Source organism: Lutra lutra, chromosome 7 (genome assembly GCF_902655055.1).
Source record: "Lutra lutra chromosome 7, mLutLut1.2, whole genome shotgun sequence".
Taxonomy (NCBI): Eukaryota; Metazoa; Chordata; class Mammalia; order Carnivora; family Mustelidae; genus Lutra; species Lutra lutra.
The window spans coordinates 99,774,798-99,790,415 of record NC_062284.1 but is presented as its reverse complement, the minus strand read 5'-3'; the positions used below and the strand labels follow the sequence as shown (position 1 = coordinate 99,790,415).

The 15,618-nt window shown below is 42.3% G+C and overlaps 1 protein-coding gene across 5 annotated transcripts in view; it reads right to left on the bottom strand.

Moving 5' to 3' along the window:
* FRMD6 (FERM domain containing 6) overlaps positions 1-14,783 on the bottom strand; it is a 76,325-nt gene extending 61,542 nt beyond the window's left edge. For 2 of the 5 annotated variants that reach the window (XM_047738015.1, XM_047738020.1), the window contains exon 1: positions 14,662-14,774. The gene's annotated coding sequence lies outside the window, so the exon portion shown is untranslated. Of the gene's footprint in view, positions 1-13,880; positions 14,279-14,661 lie in introns of those variants that run through there. The other 3 variants (XM_047738017.1, XM_047738019.1, XM_047738016.1) reach the window with 2 other exon arrangements.
* Positions 14,784-15,618: the final 835 nt, after the last annotated feature.

The following is a 15,618-nucleotide window of genomic DNA, read 5'->3' as shown; positions in this document are numbered from 1 at the left end:
AAAAAAAAAAAAAAAATCATTAAAGGAAACTTTATAAGTTATGTAACTTTCATTAGCTTTCCCTGTTGGTTTTTACTCTACAACTAAAATTCATGACAATGTCTCTTTAATTTCTGTAGGCACCAGGAAAAGCAAGTAATTTAGTAAATTACAAATAATCAGTTAAACATTCTCTGTTAACTTAAAATTAATGTGGGCTCTGCATATTTGGGATTAAAAAGATTTATCTGGCATTTATTTTAAATTCTATATGACATTTGACATTTCTTAAAAACTATGCCCTGATTTGGTTTCCTTAAATTTCCTTAAGCTCACATTTGAAAAAGCCTGGGTTTATTTGAACTAAAACTTCCTTAAATATGTTAATTTTCTGAATCTCCTTCTATAATTACCAGTAACATGAGTTTCTCAACAGAAATTTCAAAAATGGCACCTCGGCAGCTGACCTTTGTTTCAGTGTGACACTAAACTATGCAAAAAATTAACTTTCCCACTATATTTAGATGGGTTTAGTTAAGTATAGAATTCTATTTTCTTTGGGAAAAAAAAAAAAAGCCTAAGACATTTCTGATTGCTGTGATAAAATATATGCACCACACAAAATTCCACTCTATTTTTTGGCTCACATATGCCACTAACTTTACTGCTAAGATTTTTCATAACACTGCTATTACATCACTCCAAGATCAGACCAATAAACTATTAATATTTTTCTGTCATGGGCTCGGAAATAGAAAATAAAGGTACTAACCACTTGAGGGGGGAAAAATCAGTTTGTTTGTTTTTTTTATATCCTATTTTTGGAAGCTATAAGAAAAGTCCTTACTTCAAACATCTTTAAAATAATTATGGTTTCAGGGCGCCTGGGTGGCTCATTGGGTTAAAGCCTCTGCCTTCGGCTCAGTTCATGATCCCAGCGTCCTGGGATCGAGCCCCAAGTTGGGCTCTCTCCTCAGCGGGGAGCCTGCTTCTTCCTCTCTCTCTGCCTGCCTCCCTGCCTACTTGTGATCTCTCTGTCAAATTAAAAAAAAAAAAAAAATGTTAAAATAATTATGGTTTCATAAAATTTAAGTTGGTTTCCAAGTTAGCTATATCTGAAATTTCTACTCCAATTTCTCTTTTGTCTCTCATTTAGTTATTTAAATCGAGTTGAACTTAGGCATCAAACAAAACAAACTATAAAGTTATTCCCACCCTTACCAGAGTGCTCTCTTATAAGGTCTCAGAACACCCTACATCTTGGTAGTACTTATCAAAACTGGGACACCTGGGTAGCTCAGTGGGTTGGGCCTCTGCCTTCGGCTCAGGTCATGGTCTCAGGGTCCTGGGATCGAGCCCCATGTCGGGCTCTCTGCTCAGCGGGGAGCCTGCTTCCCCCCCTCTCTCTGCCTGCCTCTCTGCCTACTTGTGATCTCTCTCTCTTTGTCAAACAAATAAATAGAATCTTTAAAAAGATACTTATCAAAATTGAACAATTACTCTGTTATTTCATATCTGCCTTTCCAGCCAACAGGTTAATGCTTCAGGAGAGCAGGAACCACAATTGCCTGTTGAACTCACACTACCGCCAGGGCCTTCTGCATAGGGTACATACTAGTTGTCAAAAGAATGAAAAAATAAGACATTTAAAAGAGTATTAGCCCTAGAAGGAAGCATGTCTAAAATAATAAAATGCTATGTAATAATGATCCACTTATTTGGAAAATTCATCCATCTACATAACAGAATCAGAACTGGCAATAAAAGAGGTGTTTAGTGAATTAATACTCAAATAAATTACACAAATCCTGCTACAAAGAAATGGGCATAGTAAATTAAGAAAGCTCTATTTGAGGAAATACATTTTATATAAATTTTTGTTTTTTTTTTTTCTTTCGCCTTTTTTTTTTTTTTAAGATTTTATTTATTTGACAGAGTAAGGGAGCACAAGCATGGGGAGCAGTAGAAGGAGAGGGAGAAGCAGGATCCCGACCAAGCAGGGAGCCCGATGTGGGGCTTGACTGCAGGACCCTGAGATCACGACCTGAGCCAAAGGTAGGCGCTTAACCATCTAAGCCACCCACGTGTCCCAATTTTTGTATTTTCTAATTCTTCTAAAGCATCATTATAATCATACATTATCATCCACTGGGAGATAAATCTAAACAATAACTAACCTAGTATATCTAAAACAAATTTGCTAGGTACTTGTAAATTACAAGATATGGTTGTTGCCCTCAAGAAACTTATAGTTTGGGGAGCTAGAAAATACGGATAAAAAGGGGATTACATAAAGTAGGATGTACTAAGTTCCAGTGAAGTGATACAGACGTTCCGCAGCGCTGGTCAGTACAAGCAGAAGAACAAGGAGGACCCAGACTAAATATTAGTCTGATAATGGAGACAATGGGCGACAATGAGGAGCATAGTTTGGTTAGACTTAAGGATCTGTGAGATGACACTGGAAAATAATCTAAGGGTCTATAATATAAGGACAGCCATTTCATGTGCCTACTGGGGCAGGCAAGAAAGGAGGGAAGCCTGTAGGATGAAAATGCCAACAGCCACTTTGTCTCGGTGTTGGGGGCAAGACAGACGATCTCTTCTGGGGTTGACGGTGGCCTGCACAGTACAAACCCCATATAAAAGGGGAAGCTGTTATGTTGCCTGCAAAGAATCATTGCCACGCCTTCCGGTTTTTCAAAAGGCGGCGCAGGGTTCAAAAAAACTTCTTTAATTAAAAAATTTCAGCTTTTAAATGTTGGTAAAAGAATGTTCTAATACTATGTTAGAAACCCAAACATGTCTGCATCCAGTCTTCCCGGGGGGCCACAGGGCGCAGCTCTGGTTTGGCAGGTTGAGTTCCATGCTTAAGAGCTCTGGACTTCATCCTGTAGTCACTGACTTAAAAGACTTAACATTTATTTCAAAATTTGCTTAGTTTTATACCTCTGCACACTCCAGTATTTACCATGTAAAACACCTAGGGCTGCCAAATTATTTCACATTGGCCTTGTGTCAGAATTTCTCTGTTACAAGCCAATTACGCTCATTTAACTAACTGTGGAGTGACTTATAAGTTTCAGCTGAAAAAACATTCAAAATGATACTAATAAAGCAGTGTTGACAGCGCAATACCTAAGAGAATGCTGACATTATGTGTATACCACAGCCCACTGGAAACACATATAGCCCCTGGAACTCCACTTCTCAAAAAACACGCACCATAATCCACTGCAAAATAAAAGCCCTTGTTCTTTCCAGCATTTTCCCATAATTAGCAACTTTCCAAAGACTATCGCTATACTTTTCTTTTATTACCAAACAACACTCAAACACATGTAACAAAGTTTTAATTCTACCATACACTGTAAGCCTTTAACTACCCCAAAACAATATTTTAAGCATTAAAGGCCTATGTGTTAACATTTTAATAAGCTCAGGGAAAGAAAAGATAATTAGTATCAGAGACTTGCAGATTCATTTTGATGATAGTATTACAGAAAGTTAGCATTATAATTGAAAGGTAATTCCCAGAAGAGAAAATTCCTGGTGCATAATTATGATATACAATACAGAACTATGAAAATTGCATAATCACATGCTTTGAAATAATATTCACAACGAAGATACCAGCAACGTATAAAAGAAATATTAAACAAGCAATGTTTCTATTACTTGATTTGTTCTGGCTCTTGGGAACCCCTAACCCGAACCATCCATTCCGTGAACGAAGGTTTCCAGGTCCATGGGGCACTAGGATATGTCTGGTCAAGCGGAAACCTATCATGATTGCTGAAAAAGAAGCCAACTCAAAGCACAGGTCTCCCTGGGGCTCTGTTGTATCCTTTTCATAGAAAGGATCAACGAACGAGTTGAAGTAAAGAACACGTCTTTACTAGAAACAGAACAAAACAAAGTCTCAACACAAGCGACTGTGCTTCCAGGATGTAGTTCTTACCAAAGGGATGCAATTTAGAATAAAGCAAATGCATTAGAACTGTTTTTTCTATTTCTAAAGAAACTGACTACAGTCTAAACACTAGGAGCTCTACAAATAATAACTTGAAGGACACTCAAAGGTTCCCCCCATTCCTGTCAGAATCTGTTGAAGACCTTCATGGCCTCTAGTATTCTGAAGTCCCACCCCACAGTCTATCAGACATATTAAAGAGTACTCACATTCAATATTGGATATTTATAAGAAATATCACTGAAATGAAAATAAGAATTCTCTTTCAAAAGTGTTTTATTCCCTCTTGAACCCACTCCATAAGGTTTTTTCCCCACCCCTCCATCAACACAGCTCTGATCAAGGTCCCAGTGACTTCTCTTGCTAAATCCAATGAGCAACTCAGTCCTCATCTTACTTGACCTCTCACACCTCTCAACCTATGACACCACTGATTCACTCTCTCTTCCTTCAGACACTTCCTTTACTTGACTTCAAGGATATTCTTCCAATTTCCTCCCTATCATTCTGGCTGTTCCTCCTCAGTCTCCTTTACTGGTTGCTTCTTACCAACTCAATCTCTACAGGCTGAAACACCTCAGGCTCAGCCCAAGCGCCTCATCACAGAAAAACAACTCACAGTTCATTCTTCCCACCTTGTGGGTCAACAGAAATAGCAGCATCTTCTAATAATAACACTTACTTAGAGAATGGAGACACTTAGGTCCACTATGTTGGAAATACGTGCAGAATTCTTATGTTGTAAGATAATTTCTTAGGAGATTTCTTCTCTTCTTCAACAAACTGTAAATACTGGTATAACCCAAGGCTTGGTCCATGGATTGCTTTCTCCGTCTACAAACATTCCTTAAAGGAGCTCATCCAAATTCTGTTGGCATCTTCCAAATTTGAATCTCCAGCCTGGATGTCTTTAACTCCAGATTCCTATATCCAACAACCTACTCATCCTCTCCACTTGGAAGTCAAACATTACATGTTTAAAGCAGCTAGTAGTTGTCTCCTCCATCAGATCCCCATCCTGGTTCATAGCAGCTCAACAATTATGCAAAAATCTTGAGGTTATCCTTATTCCAATCTCTCTCACACTCCTCTAACAGTTGGCCAGGCAATCTCAGTAGTTTGATCTACAAAATAAACTCTGGTCACTTCTCACCACTTCCTGTCCTGCTATTGACATTTCTCAGTTTGGATCATTATCAGCAGCTGCTAACTTGTACCCTGGCTTCTGCCCTTGACCACCCTACTCCATTTTTGTCTCAACATAGCAGCCAATGATTCTATCAAAATGCAAATCAAATCCCCTTGCTCCCCTACTCAAAGGTCTTCAATGATTCCCCATTTCACTCAGTAAATGAGGAAGTTCTTAAAATGGGCTACCAGTCAGACCCTATAGGATTGCCACCTAAACCTCTCTGACCTCATCTACTATTATTCTGTGACCTCACTGTTCCTGAAACACACCAAGCACACTTCTGCCTGAGGCCTTTGTTAATTTCTGATGGAATGTTCTTTCCCCCAAGTATCTCTGTATGGCCAACTTCCTCCTTCAAGTCTTCTTCTCAGTGAGTCCTACCTTGACCATACTATTTTAAATTGCCAAGGGCCCCAGTACCCACCTCCAGCATACCAATGTCCATTATCCTGTTCTAGTTTTCTTTTTCCAACTACAGTTAGTATTTTCTAAAATACTATAAATTTGCTTTGTTGTGTTTATTGTTTATCTTCTAATAGGATATAAACTCCATGAAGGCAGGCCTTTTGTCTTTATTTTGTTCACTGACATATCTCTAGGGTCTAGAACAGTGCCTGGCACACAGTAGGCACATATTATATTAAATGAATAAAGTTAGATAAACATTTAATAATTTCAATTTCATAGTTTTCTCTTAATATTTGAGCCTTTTACTAGATCCTAACCTTCTTATTGTTTGTTGTGGTGCCTGAAGAAGAGAAAGATCCCAGCCGGACCTCAGGGCCCAACACAAATTCAGAAGCCCTAGGGAAGCAAGGGACATCCTCCCTTTGGCCATTAGTGATTCTCCCTAAAACTAGGACTCCATTTAGCACTTATCTGGAAACATCTAATTCCTTTCCACATACATGTATTTTGTTTCCCCACCTAGACAAGACGCACTTTGGCAGGACTTGCACAAAGTATTCAACATGGTCCTGGATATCTCATAGAGGTATAAAACCCATTTTTCGATGGTCTTAGCAAACTGAATGCTTTATTTATTTATTTTTTTAAAGATTTTATTTATTTATTTGACGGACAGAGATCACAAGTAGGCAGAAAGTCAGGCAGAGGGGTGGGGGGAAGCAGGCTCCCCACGGAGCAGAGAGCCCAATGTGGGACTTGATCCCAGGACCCTGAGATCATGACCCACTGAGCCACCCAGGCACCCAGTAAACTGAATGCTTTAAAAAAATGCCTGCTGAGTTCAAGATACTACACAACGAAAAAATAAAGATACTACACAATGTGTAACAGGGCATGGGATTACACAGAGTAGGTCCTGTTTTTAATGAACACAGTAGAATGATACATCATGGCTATTCTGGAGGAGCCTGTGCCTATTTTCACTGGACTTATAATTAGGCTGTTTAGATGTAAATGTGTCTTTCTAATGTGCTTAAGTTTGTTTTTTTAAAATGGTCCTTTTGAAACTTTCAAACTTTCAGACTATTAATTTCCATTGAATGAATGGTTTAATATCATAAGCTTTGGGCCTCATGAGAGAAAATTATAAAGGGGTCTGGCCCACATTATGTAAATGGTGCCAATGGTGGGGGGGTGGGGATGAGAGAAATAAACAATTGCTTTATACCAATAATCGTGGTTTTCTCTAAAAGTACATAAAATCTGTGTAGAGCAAAAGACATCAGCCATTTGGTACTCTTTACATTTAAAAATACTTTGCACAAACTTAATTATCATAAAGAGAATATTTTTAATCTGCAGATTTATCTTTTGGCATCTGGAAAGAAATAATTATCTAGGGGCACCTGGGTGGCTCAGTGGGTTAAAGCCTCTGCCTTCGGCTCAGATCATGATCCCAGGGTCCTGGGATGGAGGCCCACATCCGGCTCTCTGCTCAGCAGGGAACCTGCTTCTTCCTCTATCTCTCTGCCTGCCTCTCTGCCTACTTGTGATCTCTATCTGTCAAATAAATAAATAAAATCTTTAAAAAAAAATAAGTATCTAGCAAGCAGAAGCTGAGAGACTGAGTGAGACTACTGGAAATTAGACAAGAATTAGGAAGGATCAATCAATTAGTGATCAATGAACAGGCCAGCAGCTACTCTTAGTGCAGCAACAGAGACTGCCCAATATCTGTAACTGAGAAATACTAGGTTTTGTTGCCTGCTGAATGTCATCAAAAACAAAACATAATAAAATCTCAAGTTGATTGTAAATTAAAGGTTCAGGCACTCCCAAGAATACTAAAAATCCTTTAGCATCATTTCTTTTGTCCTCAGTAATAAGAGCTAACATTACTTGGCAATTTAGTGTGTCAGACCATGCCATTGCTTTATGTGTACTATTTCATTTAATAATCAAAACAACAAAGTGGTATAGTTACTATCATTATCTTTGTTTTACAGATAAGGAAAAAGAGGTTCAGAGAAATAAGGAACTTCCTCAAGGTTACACACTGGAAGACAGTGGAGCCTAGATCTCCACCCTAGATGACTGATTTCAAAGACCTCATTCTTACCATTGTACTTTCCTGCTTCTCTTCCATGCCGCCTCCAAAACACACTACTCTTTCTACAGTAATTTCAGCGAGCAACTTGTCAGAGATGTGACCCTATGGTAAGCACATTTTTTATTTCCTAAGATTATACATGCTAAGCTTTTGCTGTTCTAAGCAATATCTCATCTGAGCAAAATGTATATACTACCCATTTGTAAAACTTCTGTTATTCTGTTTTTCTTCTGGCCTAAGTCAAAATTCTAAGCCTTTTCTTAAACCACAAATTAAAAAAAAAAAAAAAGAATGCCCTTTTTCTCTTCAGGGAAACACGAAAGAAAGATGCATATTTATCTCATTTGTTTCCTTTTGTAAGCACTTTGTTTTATCTATTAGGTTTCTCATAATCCTATGTTTTACAGTAAATGCTTCCTGGATACTGCAGTAGACTTCAGCAACTGAATTTCACTGTTGTTATAGGTAGAGACAGGATGTTTCCGGGGATGTTTACCAAAAGATAACTTGAAGGAGGCGGAAGGGTTTCCAGGGGGGGAGAAAAGTGTGTAAAAGGTGGGGATATAATGGCAGGAAGAGGCAAACAAAAAACAAAAAAACAAAAAAAGAATTTTTTACACTATCTTCTTAAGAGTGAACTATTCTGAAAATATTTAGAAAGCAGTCCTTTGAAATTGGGGTCCAGCCCAGATCATTTATGGATCATTGTTATGAAACACTGAATCAGGAGGGACCTTGAGATGTCACCTACCCATCATTCAATACCCAACATCTCACTGGAAAGGCCTAGAACACAGGGAGAAGGAAAAAAGGGAGAAAGAGACGTTCCAAGAGACTTCTGTATGGGAGCAGAAGTAGAACAGCCTTGAGGTTAAATTCTGCCTCACTGTGCTATTCCTCTGTTTACTCTGGGCAGGTCTGAGTCTATCTCAACAGAGCCACAGGAGACCTTGGTGTCAATCAGGAAAGGGCACCCCATCCTTATGCCAGTGGACTCTCTGCTTGGGCTGCAGAGTTGGGAGCTAGGTTTTAGCCCTTAGACAGCACTAATGTAGGCTAGACTGGGCCTCAGTCCCGCCACTTCTAAAAAATGGTAAGGCTGGCTGCCACCTAAGGTCTCCTCCCTCTTCTCAGCCCTCAGTTAAAATCTGGCAATATCCAGCTGGTATATTCCCATGTCCCTGAAACACTAGGATTCTGTGGACTGAGTTGAGACTTCCGTGTTTTTGTAATGCTGCATTTTTTTTCTCTCACATTTCTGAAGTACTTTTCTCTTTTCATCTTAAGACTACACTCTCCTTTCAACTCCAAGTGCTCAAATTTTCTTGAGCAATCAAAAGGTCATACCCCACATACCAGCCCCAAACTCCCCAAATGTCCACCAACAGAATGGATAAATAAACTGGGTACATTCATCCACAGAAATAAAAGAAAAAAGCACTGCTATCTGCATCAATTTGGCCATGACACTATGTTGAGCTGAAGAAGACACAAAAGAGAACTTACATTTGATTGCACTTAAATGCAGTCTGAGAACAGGTTAAAACTAACCTAAGGCAATGAACGTCAGAATAGCGGTTATCCCCAGGGCAGGGATTACGAATGTAAGGAGAGGCTTGGTTGGGGGGAGGTTGGGGGGTGGGGAATGAGGTAATGATCTGTTTTTCTGATTTGGATGCTGGCTGCCTGGATATAATCACTTCATGGTACACACTTCTGATCTGTGCATTTTTCTGGTTGTATGTAATTATTCAGAAACAAGTTAAAAGAAATAAAGCCTCAGGGACACTACTCCCCAAGCCATCTACTGAAACTGGACAGTACAAGTGTTGCTACTTGTGGGGAGAAAAATAACTACTCATTCAATGTAAACCACACAAAGAACTACCTAATTTCCTAGAATCTTCATCCAGAACTCAAGTGATTTTTATAATGATTTCCTCCTTCATAGGAAACTGTGGCTACAAGTTAGTATAAAATAATTGCTTTTCTGGGTTCATATACCTGAAAAACATTACTGCTCAATGCTTTATAATAAATATGTATAAAGGCAGGGTTATTAGAAAACCTCTAAAAAATATTCCTGGATAATCAATTATGAATGCTGAAGGTTCTAAATAGTTATTTTTGGTCAGAATTATCCCAGTTATCACATTAATGAAATACACTGGATAATGCCCAAATCGCTACTTAGTTTTCCTCCCGTACAGGTTAAACTGTTAGGAAAGGCCACACAGGTGGGGACAGGCATTCAAGAAAACATTATGCTCAGGCAGCCCCAAGGAAGCTCCCAGTAAACACTGCCTTCTCTTCTGGCCTATAACTGGTTCCTGTGAATTTGGTGCAGCACTCCATTTTTCTCCTCCTGAGAAAATTCTTCCTGTCAGATCAGTGATTTCTTTCCCCTTCCCAGTGTTCTAGAATCTCTTCTCGATCAGTATGGTACACTACATGATTGTGGCACTACATACAGATAAAAAGTGGTGTGATACAAACGTGCATCAGAGGTAATTACACCACCAAATCATATCAGATAACCTGGAAGCACAGGTAGCTTATTTTCACTCAAAATATTAGGATCACTATGGCCATTACTACTGTAGAACCCCTCGGGTCCCATAGCATGGCAGGCAGACTCTAGGGCTCACAAACGTTTGGGATAATAATTAGATATTTGCAGAATCCTTACAGTTTAGACAGAAAATGTTCCCAGTCTTTGAAATGAGAAGTGCTATGGGCTGGGGGGGGGGGGGGCAGAACACGATGATAAGCATCCAGTCCCCAAACATTATTTAACACCAAAGCAGCAGTTTGACACAAATGCAGACAAGCTTTCCAAGATAAATACCACTCAACAGCACCTAGGTCATGTTGTCTATATGACTGTCCTGGGGACCTTAATACTAATCCTTTTTCTCCTCAGCTAAAAAGATCTTACTTTTTAATTTCCACTTTTAAATAGAAAATTTCCCCTACTTCAGCCTTGTTTTAAATATTCATCCTCCCAAGTTCAGATTTCCCTTGCAACTCAGTGCTCGATACTCCACTTCCTCCTTCCTGTCAAATTATTCCTTTGACTTGTTTCTACTTAAATTTATAGGCCCACAAAGCCTTTTTTTCCAGATAACATGCAATTCCGAAAGTCTTTTCCACTATCCCCCATGTCAAAGTTTAACTATAAAGGTCAACAAGTACTATTTTTCCTGTTTGAGTTTAGGAAAGATACATTTTTTTAAAAAGGCTTTATTTACCTATCTGAGAGAGACAGAGATAGCAAACGCGGGGTTAGGTGGAGAGGGAGAAAAAGAAGCAGACTCCCCACTGAGCCCCAGGATGTGACCAACTGAGTCACCCAGGTGCCCCTAGGAGAGATACATTTTAACTAAAATTTCACCACTCATAAAATTTCATCTTTGTATCTTTTCTATTCCCCCCACCTACACTCAATTGTTTAATATACAATCACAATGTAATTAAACTCCCAAATGTGTAATTATATAATCAAAGACTCCTTAAAAGTATATAATTTTAAGTGTGCAACACACACCCTTTATAACTTTAGTACTGGAACAACAGATTTTTTTTAAACTATTGGAGATTTCTTAGAGGTTGTGTTTGCTGTTTCTTAATGGTGAGGGAGCAGGGTAGAAGAATCATCATGTAAGGACTAACTGCTTTATAGAAAACCAGAAACTGTGTTACAACAGGATTCTACTGAAGACTGCAAACACACAAAACTCTTTTATTTTCTTTAAAACAACGTTGGAATTTCCTAAATGAGAGCCAAAGATTCTATGCTTTGCCCATAAGAATACACAATACTAAATACTTCTGGCTTTCCTACAGAGACTTTATTTACCAAACCAGGGTATTTATAAGGTTTGTATTAACGTGGAATAGGAAAAACCCATCTCTGCATAAAAACAGAAAACTTTCTGTCCTTTAGAACACTTAAAACAGTATTAAAAGGACTTTATTTTTTTATTATTTTTTTTTAAAGATTTTATTTATTTATTTGACAGAGAGAGATCACAAGTAGACGGAGAGGAAGGCAGAGAGAGAGAGAGAGAGGGAAGCAGGCTTCCTGCTGAGCAGAGAGCCTGATGTGGGACTCGATCCCAGGACCCTGAGATCATGACCCGAGCCGAAGGCAGCGGCTTAACCCACTGAGCCACCCAGGCACCCTTAAAAGGACTTTAAAGAAGGTCCCTGAAATCTAGTTCTGAACTCAGAAAACCACCTAAGGGATAATTTGTGAATGCCATCTGGGATCCAGGCAGTTTCATCAACAAAAGGGAAAACTTGTTGAGATCATCTGAATCTAAAATTCACATACATTTTTACATCTGGACTGAATTAATCTTTTCTTAGTACTGGCTTTCATGTAATAAAATAATTGTTTGCAGGTTTATTTTTTTTTTTTTTAAACCCTCAGTCTCAAAATCAGAATGTGCAGCATCCAAGCTGAAAACTACAAAGAATTCCTTTATCAAAAAAGTTGAGAGACGGGACTCATTTACACTAAACTCTGAACTTGACAATTCAGTCAAAAACAATTGTTTGAAAACTTTCATTTCAAGCATCTGTCACAAAAAGGCTACACAAGTCTATTATGCCATAAGTTCTGAAAGCCAAAGGCTTTATAACTGTAGTTAAAAGTGGAAACAAAGTCCAGAAACTAGAAAAGCTCTACACCCCCCCCCCCCCCGCTTCCCTGGATTCAGCTAGCCCAATTGAATGAGTTTTTACAGGACGGGTTGCCAGAAATGATTACCTAGCACATGGACTCTGCTTTCAACCACAGTGTCTCCATCCTAGCCCCTATTGTTTTCCTGGAGAGCCAGGAGCATCTTAAACCAGCAAGTTCAAATTACGTACCTGAAGCTGGTAGCTTACCCAGGTTGTCCCCCCAAAAAGGGAATGGAAATAGAGAAAGATTTCCTTTCCCTTAAGATGTTTTGAGTTCTGCAAGAACTGCTGGTTACTGTGCCCCATCAGTGTCAGATCTGGGGTATTTTCACAAGCAATTCAAAAGGGAGAAAATTAGTTCGTATTACAGTCAGTCTGCTTTCTGGAGAAGACATTCTGCAGATAACTTACTTGATAGGAGATATCCCCTGGGGGACCCTTCTCATCTAATGATCCCAAAGGTCCATTTTAATATGAAATATAAATCCAATATGTTTACAAACATACTGAAAGAGCATTTAAATGTCAGCTGTCTCATACTGTGGAGTAATTTCATTTTTAACATAATACTTTTATTTCTCAAAACCACACCCAAGGAAAATGATTAAGTGCTACAAGTTTTATACTACAAAGGACAACAGCAAAAGCATCTGTTTTCCTGCCTCTCTCCTCTGGTCTTCTCCCCTCCCCCACTCTCTATGGAGCAGGCTGTTTGTAAGTCTTGGTGGTTGTTAAAATTAGTTTCTACAATACTCTCCTAATGCTGTAAATTCTGAAAAACTTCTTATCCTTTAACATTGCTGAGCCTGAATTTATGCGCTGCTCTAAGAAGAAAAAAATCCAAAAGTCAAAAGCCTTTTTAATGACAGATGTATTACGGAAAATTTTCCCCACAAAGTTTTGATGCTGTGAAATATCAACTCCCTGAAATCACTGAAAGGAAATGACTTACATTCTTGGAAAATGAAGCCACTAGCAGCTTTCTCCAACAGTATTTTCTAATCCCTAAACTACACCCTGTGGCAACAGGGAGTATTTCGTGCAAAAGCTAAATTTAAATAGATGCTTATAAAACCAATAAACATTGTGGGATCTCAGAGAAAAAGGGACGGAATCAAATACTTTTTCTGCACACTCAAAAAAAAAAAAAAAAAAAAAAAAAAAAAAAGCCTGGAGCGCACAGGCTTGAAGTCAAAAGCAACCTGAGAACGCTTGCTGAAGTTTTCCTTCCCCGCTGTGGGCAATGCAAAGCTCCTGAGGGAAATACTGGCAACACAGATTTTGCCAAAAAATAAAAACGAAAAGGGTTTAAAAGAGCTAATATTTCTTTGGCCACTAACTACACAACTGCACGGTCTGAAAATCTGCCAGCTTTCAATTCAACTTTAAAATACGCTTGTTTTGACAGCTTTCCATTTATTCGTGCCCTTAAAGAAAACGCCCTCCCCATTAGGTTATGCTGTCCCGGGACTCGAGGTGCTGTTAAAAGCCGGGTGGATCTCACAAGGGTGGCCCCCAGCGGTCCATACCTGACAGTTCCTGGCCCTCCTCGAGCACAGGATGGTGGTCTCCTCTGCCCAGGGCCCGGCCTTCACGCCGCAAGCACCTCCAGGAACCCAAATTCTGCAGGCCGCGCCCCCCACTCGCATCCCACCGAGGCCCCCTTCTGGCGCCGCCGAGCCCCAGCTCAATCTCCGGCTCCCCGACCAAACACTTCAGGGACTGTGGGACAGACGCCTCGCTCGGGTCTCTGCCCGCAGCCCGGCTGCCCGGCCCCGGTGCGCATACAACAGGCGGCACGGCACCCAGGAATCCAGGATTTAGGGGCTGGCCGCGTCAAAGGCGCGACCAATGGGGCGCAACCGACAGGCGCCCCCAGAACAGGGCGCGGGAGACCACCGGGGAACCGAGCGCGGCACCGTGAGCCCGCGGCGCAGCCCGCAGCCCCGGTCGGCCTCCCGCCCTCGCCGTACAGGCGGCCCCGGAGCTCCCTGCCTCCCCCGCTGCCTGGCTCAGCTGCCCCGGGGCCCTGTCCTCCCGCCCCGGTGTGGGCGATCTCTGCCGGTGGAGCGGCGACCTTCCAGCCCGGTGCCCGACGCCCAGAGCCGAGGAAGCAAGAAGAAGGCGAAGAAAGACGCAGAGAAGGGGACACTGCTTTGGCTGGGGCTCTCCACTCGCAGAAACCCTCCCAAAGTCCCGTCCAGCCGCCGCCGCCGCCCGGCCGGCAGGGGGCACAGTGGGCAGCTGGGGCGCGGTGGCCGGGCTAGGGGACCCCTGGGAGGCCCCCAGACGCCGAGTTCCCGCTCGTACCTCGCAGAAAGCCCGGAGCACCCGGCGTCGGACTCTCGTCGGCACCCCAGCCCCTCCTGCTCGCACCGCGCCAGCCCGGCTCCTCTCAGCCCCTCTGCCCTGGCAGCTAGACGAGCGCTCCGAGTCCTCCCCGCCCCCCGCCCACGCCTCCCGCCCCGCCCCCAGAGGCTCCGCCCACACGCCCGCCCCGAGGTGGCGGGGGTGGCCGCGGAGCGGCGCGATCGGAGAGCCTAGCTTGCGGCCGCACGTGGAGCGCCTGCCGGCCCCGCCCCGGACCCAACCAACCGTCCCGCGGAGGGGTGCCGCCACTCGGGGGTGGGAGAGAGCGGAAGGCACCACACCTCCCGGGTCCTGAGAAAGGAGGAGAGTGGCAGAAGGGCGCTGTGTGAGCACCACTGCGATCTAGGCCTTTCCCCACGCGACGGAGGCGGGAGGGGACGCGGTCAGTTTCCCCCTTCTGGCCGAATGGCCCTCTCCGACGCTCGGCCCCCGCTCCCCTGGAACGCTCCCTCCCGAGCCCAGTCAGGCTGGGCGGGGGTGGCTGTTTGGCCTGGGCATCGTCTTACTAATTCGGAACGACGGAGTGGAGGCCACTCAAAGAGGAGGCGATCCCAGCGGAGGAGGCTTCGTGACTCCTAGCTTCTCCCCCGTACTCCTGTCCCACACCCACCGGCTCACCCACCACTCGGGACGCCGCGCCCTCGTGGGTTTTTATACTGGATGGAGGGGGCGCCGCCAGGAAGCCAAGCCTCCCCCGCTAACTCTTGTCTCTGCAATTGTAAAGGTAGACACAGCCTCTATTTGCTGTGGTTGTAGCGAATGTGACCCCTCAGAAATTCTTTTTGTCCGCCCCCGAAGGTGGCTGGAGGGCTTGGCTGGAGGTGCCAAGGGCCGCTGGAAGTTGTTTTTATGGCACTAAGAATCGAATCAGGAGATTGAGGTTTGTCTCCTTTAGTT